Raw genomic sequence first — 8,287 nt, 5'->3', positions numbered from 1 at the left:
TTTCATATCGGCAACAAGGGATCCGATTCTCAGATCGGTTACCAACCTGATCCGATTCTAATATCGGCATTCAGTATTATCCGATTCTCATATCGGCAACCAATTTTTTTTTTTCTTCCCGATTTTCATATCGGCAACCAGTCTTATCCGATTCTCGCATCGGAGACCAGTCTCATTCCGATTCTCATATCGGCAACAAAAAAAAAAAAAAAGAGAAATTTTTTTTTTTCCTTCCGATTTTCGCATCGGCAACCAGTCTCATGTGATTCTTATATCAACAACCAGCCTTAGAGGCCTTCCAGAGCCGGCCTTACGGGGGGGGTAATGTAAGGTTCTGGCACTCTCAGTGCCTCCTATCACATTTATTCCGGGTGATTTCCATCTACCTAGACAGAAGAAACACATATAGGTGTGTTTCCCTTTAAGGCTGAAGCTGTCATCACCCAGCGCCGGACTAGATGGCTATTTAGGGCGTCGGTTCTCACTCACATGTGTTCGTTCAAACACCAGTACCTGGATACTAATCTTGCTTGAAGCTTCCATGCTTGCAAGCTCTCCTCGCTGACGAACCTCGCTGCGCTGATCCCTGCATCCTGCTACTGGATCATCCGCATCTCCTGAGCGATCCTTCGGCTATCGCTATTAGTGCTAAGTACCCCACAGGGGAAATCTCTATAGACTTGTACTAGGCTTACACTATTTAGCTCTGCATAGCAAGGACTGTCTTTTACATCTGCATAACTAGATTGCTAGCTCTTGAGGCTACTGCTGCTATTTCCTGCACTGGGTTGATCTCTCCTGTATGCACCTGCTACTCTGTCATCTGTTATCATACATGATCGCTAACCCTTCCTGCATCCATCTGCACTGTCTCACCTCAAGTGTCTGTCACCTACCACTTCCACTCAAACCTATCCCTAAGACCTTTATCATTGTACTACCACATGTATATAAAGTCACACTAGGAACCAGCTTAATTACTGTGTGTATTTACTTGCTGAAATAAGACCTTCCATACATGATGAGTCATTGAGGTTGGGATTGGTATCTCAGCATATCTCCTACATGACTACTGACGTGGAACTACTTCTGCAGCTGAAAATCCACACCTTATAAGAAACGCAAGGAGCGTTACAACATGTCACATGTTCCCAATGCTGCAGCCGCTGCTTGCTAATCCCCCTCTTCTCTGTGCCCACACGGCCGCGTCATTCATTCACAGAGCTCTGTGTGTGAATGAATTACAAGCCCTGACATCCTTTGCGGTTGTTGGCTTGTAGTTCTCAATGCACTAGCGCTGTGGAAGTTGATTGGTTTTTTCCCCTGTCAGTGTATCTGCCTGCCTGTACGGGTACACAGATATACTGACCGATCTGAAGGAGACATGCATGGCACCAGCGATCAGTAATTTCTTACAGGCTCCAAAAGAAAAATATGCACATTTTTTCCAATCGCCTTTCAGGACAGCACCTGGAGAGAGCGCAGCTCCACCCATTTCAACAGGAAACACTGCAAGTTTAAAAGCTCCACCTCTTCCACCAAGCCTCAGTTATAGGGTATCCTCCGACATGCTGGAAAACATAATGAAATACAACAACCACCACAGGTTAAAATTACCAACACAATAGAACAGAAAGAACCAGGGAGGGTAGTTGCTGCTGTCCTGAAAGGCTCTTAGAAATACCGTCACCGGTAAGTCTAGCTTAGGTTTTTTTTTCCTGCCAAAAAGTATGCATATTTTATTTATTTTTTTCTAAAAGCTGAACTTCTCTTTTAAGATCAACAGCACGCTGATATCGCTTTGCTCTCTCCTCCTGTCAGCACAAGAATACTGGATGACATTTAATACGCTCCTAGTGCTGTTGTTCTTTCTTCCAGTCTTAAGTCGGCTATACATGGAGCATTCCCCCATCAACACAGACAACATTGTTGCCGCAAATCCCTCCTGCCAAGCCATTGCCTTCTCGCAGCGGGAGGAGGGGGGCTATTCCCGCCAGGCAAAGACAGTGGTTATTGCTAGCAGCTATAATTTTACATAAAATCCAGCAGGCTGGTTGTACCCAAGTTGCTTAATCAACCTGACATATTCAGTAGGGATGTAACGATATTACCGCTATCGCGGTTGTTCACATGGCCCGATATCGTCGTGGTGGGTGCACGGTGTCTGGCCGCCGTCTCTGTGTCTCTCTCTGTGTCTTGTCGGCTCCTGCTGTCTGCGGTCACTCACCTCTATGCTGCACTGCTACTGGCCGAGCAGAGGCGAGCGGCTGCCAGTTGGTTTGGAGCAGTGTGGGTGGGCGGGCTTGTGGAGCGGAGGCGGAGCCAGCGCACGAGAGCGGCGGAGTCGGAGCAGCTTCCTTCCAGGCAGGCACCGTGACCACAGCGTGACAGGCTGACAGCACCACGGCAAGAGGAAGACAGTGACACCGGACCGCCGGTGAGTCAGTTTATGTGTAAAAGAAAGATTCGAAATTAAATGAAAAAAAAAAAAAAAACTGACGCCACTCAAGGCCAGCACAGTGAGCACACATATGCATTGCTGGGCAGCAGATGACCAAGAACTGTGAGCGCGCTCTCAGCACAGCAACAAGACTAATGGCCTGTAGTCACAGGATCACCAGTCCCTTCTGGGGCATTCACCTTTAAAAGGGATGCCAGGCTGAGCAGGAAGAGCTTAATAATATCAGAACAGCATCTAGGAAAAGGGTCTGGTATTGATCAAGGGAATGCCTGGCTCTTAATTAACAAACAGAAGTAAAGTGGCTGAAATTGTAACTTGCTGGAAAGTTAAACAGCATATTGATCTTTGTAAATGTAAGGTTTGATGTAGTAGGTTGGTTGTATACATCGTACTACAGATGTGCCAAGGTATGATCTTAAAAATACTATAAAAATTGCTACTCCCCATTCTCCACCAACCAAACATTTTTTAAACATTTATTTTCCTTTAGTACTTATCCACAGTGGCAGTGCCCAGCCACCCATGCTGTTTGTTTCATAATCCCTTTCCCATTAGCCTAGAAAATGTTTTTTTACATTCAGCTTTTAGCTTTTCCACAATATCGCAATAAATATCGTACCGTGAGGTCAATATCGAAAATTGTATCGTACCGTGAGATTTTGATATCGTTACATCCCTAATATTCAGCCTGCCCATTTTCGCTGAACCGGTCAGGATTAAACTGTATGGCCTACCTTAGTGCTGCTTTACTTAGAAGAAAAAAAAGAGGCTGAAATCAAGTCAGTATTTACAGCAGCTGCACTTAAATAACTCCAGAATCAGCTGTTTCTATCCCATGTGCTTGATGGGAAAACTATGTAGCTCTGTAATCCCCCCCATCCTCCATATAGTGGTCTCTGAATTTTATTTTAAAGGGCATTGGAGCAGGCACACTGTTAGTAGATGCCCAGTCTCCCATTAAGCTCACTCTGACACACTCCCTGGACTTCAGAGGGTGTCCATCACTTCTGCTGTGTCCTACATGGTGTACAACTTCCATAAAAGGCGGTTGATCAAACTTGTAGGTGGTAAATTCTCTTGCAGGAAACCACTTTCATTCATGTTTGATTCCTGTACCTAAAAGGTGTCATATTTATGGCTCGCCTAAGATGTTACTTTATGGCTCACCTAAGATGTTAGGTTACTAAAGAGATTGAAGAAAGTTTTTTTTTTTTTTTTTTAAGCCCGTAGCGTGTGAAACACACTCAAAAGACTTCACCCGGTGCATAAAAAAGTGCACACACACAAACGTGAGGAACACAAAAAGTGCACAGGGTGTGCGAACACAAATGGTCTTCCCTCCGAAGAGGTAGGACCCGAACCTCGATCCTCCCGGGGCGCAAGACTCCTGACAGGGATTTAAGGTACTCATGGTCTGTCTGGCCGAAACCAGACTGACCCCGTTCTTCAGGGGGACTGCCGAAACAGCCCCCACCGAGTACTAAGTGGGGCTCCCCCGAAGGGAGACCCCATGAGAGAGGGTGGACCAAGCCAAAAGGCATATCCACCCCCTCCCAAGACTCAAGGCAGGGCCCGAGGACCCACACCCTACAAGTCGTGCAGTGAAAAAAGGTGATAGAAAGTGACAAACTACAAAGAAAAAAAAAACACACAAACAAAAAGGTGGGGAAGGGGAAGGGGAAGGGGAAGTGGAGAGGTGAATTAGTGCCCTTGTGAAAATACAAGGGCAGGCCTTCCGGCCGGAACAAATATTCCTCTGGTCGAAGCCAAAAGGCCTTGCCCAAGAGGCAGGTGCTTAAAAAAGTGTGCGTAGGTGCAGTGACCATGGTGCCGAAAAACTCAAGGCGAGCTGCCCCTCACCAGTGAGAATTAAGGCACCCCTGGGCTGCCACCCCAGGGGCACATACACTACGGGCTTTTTCTACCCCGGCCCAAAGGCCAGACCGAGTGTAGCCCTATCCTACCAGGAGGCATCAGAACTTTGGACAGCTTAGGGAGAACCTACCTTCAACTGGGGACAAGCCTTTTGCAAGGCCAGATTCAACCCAGGAGGAAAGGCTCCCCCACCGCCACCGCCGTTCCTTACCAATCACATCCAGGAGCAGTACTAACTGGCCACGGAACCAATCCAGTTTTCTCGCTCCCTTCAAACTGGTAGGGGCGGACCCATTCAAATCAGAAGGCAATGGAACCATCCGGCTTTCTCTGATGTGGCTTACTTCCCAGTCCCCCGGTTATTCCGGAGCGCCCTGGTTCATTTCGGCCCCCACCGATACTAACCATCAGGTTCCATACCAACTGATAAGAACAGATTTTTTTTTTTTTTTTAATCCTACACTAACCCAACTCATCCTAAAAATAATCATAAGGAATGACTCAAATCCCACCTCCCAAAATTACTCATACACTCCTACACAACACATCCAATCCTCCTCCCCCCTTCCCTACCATTCAACACACTCAAACTAACATAACAAGACACACTTTACCTAGTCTTCCAACCTCCTTCCGTTAACACCTTATCCAACCCCCTTTCTCCACTCCTCATATCTCCAGTATTTATTGGCCTCGTCCTCCCCCATCCCTTTCCTATCCATCAGCAGAATTATGTATAGCTTTGCCATACACAAATTCACACAATCTTCTTTTGACATCACACGTTTTCCTTTTACTTCCCAACACCTTACATCCCACAGCACCTCTCTCAGAATCGCCATAAAGATCCACACTTTCCTTTGCTTATCCTTCGATCCTTCCACCAGCCCGAAGAACCAACACGTAAATTCGTCCCCTTTGACCTCAAGGATTTCCTCCACAAATCGACGCAGCACACTCCTTACTTGACGGGCAAATGAGCAATCAAACATTACATGTTCCACAGACTCTGGTTCTCTACATCCGCCTCTCGGGCACTCTTCTCTCCTCACCAAATCTCTGGCTTTCAAAAACTCTCTAGTCATCAAACACCTATGAAAGGCCAACCAAGCGACCTCCTTCTGCCGATTCGTGACCCCACCTATAGAGAATCTTTTCCAGCATAATTCCGTCCACTTAGAGCCAAGCCCTCGTATGTTAACCACCACGTCATCTCTTCCAAGCCACCTCTTCACGCCCATCTTGCCAACTGCCCCCACCCCCAGCTCCCTCAGTCCATACGCTTGATAGATCCGTCCAAGTTTAGCATAAAAGGAGGGGGGAACCAAAGCCATCGGTCTTGTCAGGTCCCTGCCACACCAGCCCCACTTTATCAAGGACCAGCCAGCCAAATACCTCATCAACCATGCTACCTTTCCACCACCTGAAAAGGTTTTATAGTGCCCCAACCAATAATGTATATCCAAAAAGGTGGCTATGTCTGGAAAGTCACAGCCCCCCAAATGCGACTTCTTCATGATCACCGTTCGGGCAACTCTTTCCATTCTAGAGCCCCAAAAAAACACAGCGAGGCTTCTAGATACTTTTTGAACCCACCTAGTCCCAGGTGGGAAAATCAAACTAAAATATAACAATAATGGTAACACCACCGCCTTGATGACAAGGACTTTACCGGTCAAGGTTAGTCGTCTAGATTTCCAAAAGTCCAATTTTTTGTCAACCTTCACCATCACCTTCTCCGTATTAACCTGGTTAGCCAGATCTCTCTCAAAGTGAGTACCTAGTACCACTATCGAATCCTCACTTTTAACTTTAACATTCCTTATCTGGCATGTACCACTCATAACGCACACCTGGCTCTTATTCCAGTTGACATTGAGACCTGATACACAGCTAAAAAGACTCCGCTGCAACTCAGCCCTCCGAATATCCATCTCAGATGAACAGATAAAAGTCATATCGTCCATATAACAGACTGACTTAACCACTTCACCACCACTACCAGGTACAAACATCCCCTTCAATATCTTGTCCCTGTACATGTTTCAACAAAGGTTCCACTGCACAGATAAATAAAATCGGCGAGAGTGGACACCCCTGCCTAACTCCTGAGAGGACCGGAAAGGCGCCCGTCAGGTTCCCATTCACCAGAACCTGACTTTTCACTCCATCATACAACCCTCTCAGAATACTCAGGAAGGCCCCAGGCAAACCCATCTTCCCCAAGGTCTTAAACAAAAAGGCATGAGACACTTTATCATAGGCCTTCTCGAGGTCTATCCCCAGAAATGCTAACGGCAAATTATTCAGCTGCGCATATGCGGCCAAGTCCCGCAGCAGCACCAAGTTATCCATGATCCTGCGGCCAGGAACCGCACAGACCTGCCATTCCCCCACCAACTTACTCACAACCGAGCTCAACCTATTAGCCCAAACTTTTGCCAATAACTTATAATCCGCATTGAGCAAAGTGATGGGCCTCCAATTCTTAATATCCCTCCTTTCTCCTTTTTTAAAAATCAGAGTAATCGCCCCTTCTTTCATCGAAGGAGACACCTTTCCCCACTCCATACAATACTTTATCACTTCCACCAAATGTTTCTTGAAAACAGGCCAAAACTTAACATATAGCTCGACAGGGAGTCCATCCTTCCCTGGGGTCTTATTTTTTGCCATCTTCCCCAAAGCACACCCTACCTCCTCCTCCGTTACTTGGTCTAGTAAGTCATCTATCTCCTCTTTCCCCAAACACTCACCCACCACCTCGCAGTATTCATCCAACTCTTCTTCCGAAGAAAAATTCTGCCCACTATATAACTCCTTATAAAAGGTCATTATCTCCTCCGTCATCCTCTCGCCTTCCACCTCCACTTCCCCAGCAAAAACTGAACTTAAAACCTTCTTGGCATTCAAAACTTTTTTAAAGAAAAATCTGGAGCACTGCTCCCCTTCTTCCAAATCCTGCACTTTAGCCCTAAATATGATCCCCTTCCCCTTCTCTTTCAAAATGTTATCTCTGTCAGCCCTCACCTCCTCCAACTCCGCGTCCACCTGCAAACCCATCCTTCTACATTGGTGCAGAAAGCGGATTTTACGCATCACTCTCTCCTGCTCTTCCCTCTTCACCTTAGCTTTCTGCACACTCACTTTTTGAAAGAAAGCTGCCACCTGGGTTTTCACCCAATCCCACCATACAAGTACATTCTCGTACTCATTTTTAGCGAACTCCAATCCTTCAAAGAAACTCTCAAACCTCTTACATATTTCCACATCCTCCAATATAGAGCAGTTGAGTTTCCACAGGCCTCCACCAAACTTCACCCCCACACCAACATCCACCTTACAGGATACCAGGGCATGATCAGAAAATAAAACGGGAGAGGTATCATAACCTGCTACCCCCAAAGTCTCGGAAAGGAAAAAAAAATCTATCCGGGAGGATACTGTTCCTCTGTCTGAAAAAAAGGTGTGAGAAGGCATGTCCCCCTCCACAACTACAGCCGCATCCTTTAAACGGAAATCCTTGACCAAATCATTAAGGAGTCTTGAGGTGATATCCACACTCACCCCATCTCTCAAACCTCTTCTATCCTCATTTCTCCTTATGCAATTAAAGTCCCCCACCACCAAGGACGCCCTTCTGCCAGGGAGAAACAACTTCAGGGTCTCAAGAAACTCCCTCCGTTCCCCCTTCTCAGCAGGGGCGTAGCAATTTATAAGGCGAAACTCCACACCCAGAAAATCCAATATAACGGACAGACATCTCCCTGGTATCACAATCTCATAGGACACCACCTTAATATTATCATTTTTTATCAGCACCCCCACCCCTTCCGCTCTTGTTTTACAGCACGGGGCCCAAACAGCAGCCCCTTTATTCCACCCACATTCCTGCAGACAAATAACATCAGCACTAGCTGTACTCAAATAATCAAGAATAAGAGCATTCCG

Source organism: Pelophylax lessonae, assembly GCF_965119305.1.
Source record: "Pelophylax lessonae genome assembly, chromosome: 4".
Taxonomy (NCBI): Eukaryota; Metazoa; Chordata; class Amphibia; order Anura; family Ranidae; genus Pelophylax; species Pelophylax lessonae.
This window is presented reverse-complemented; position numbering follows the sequence as displayed.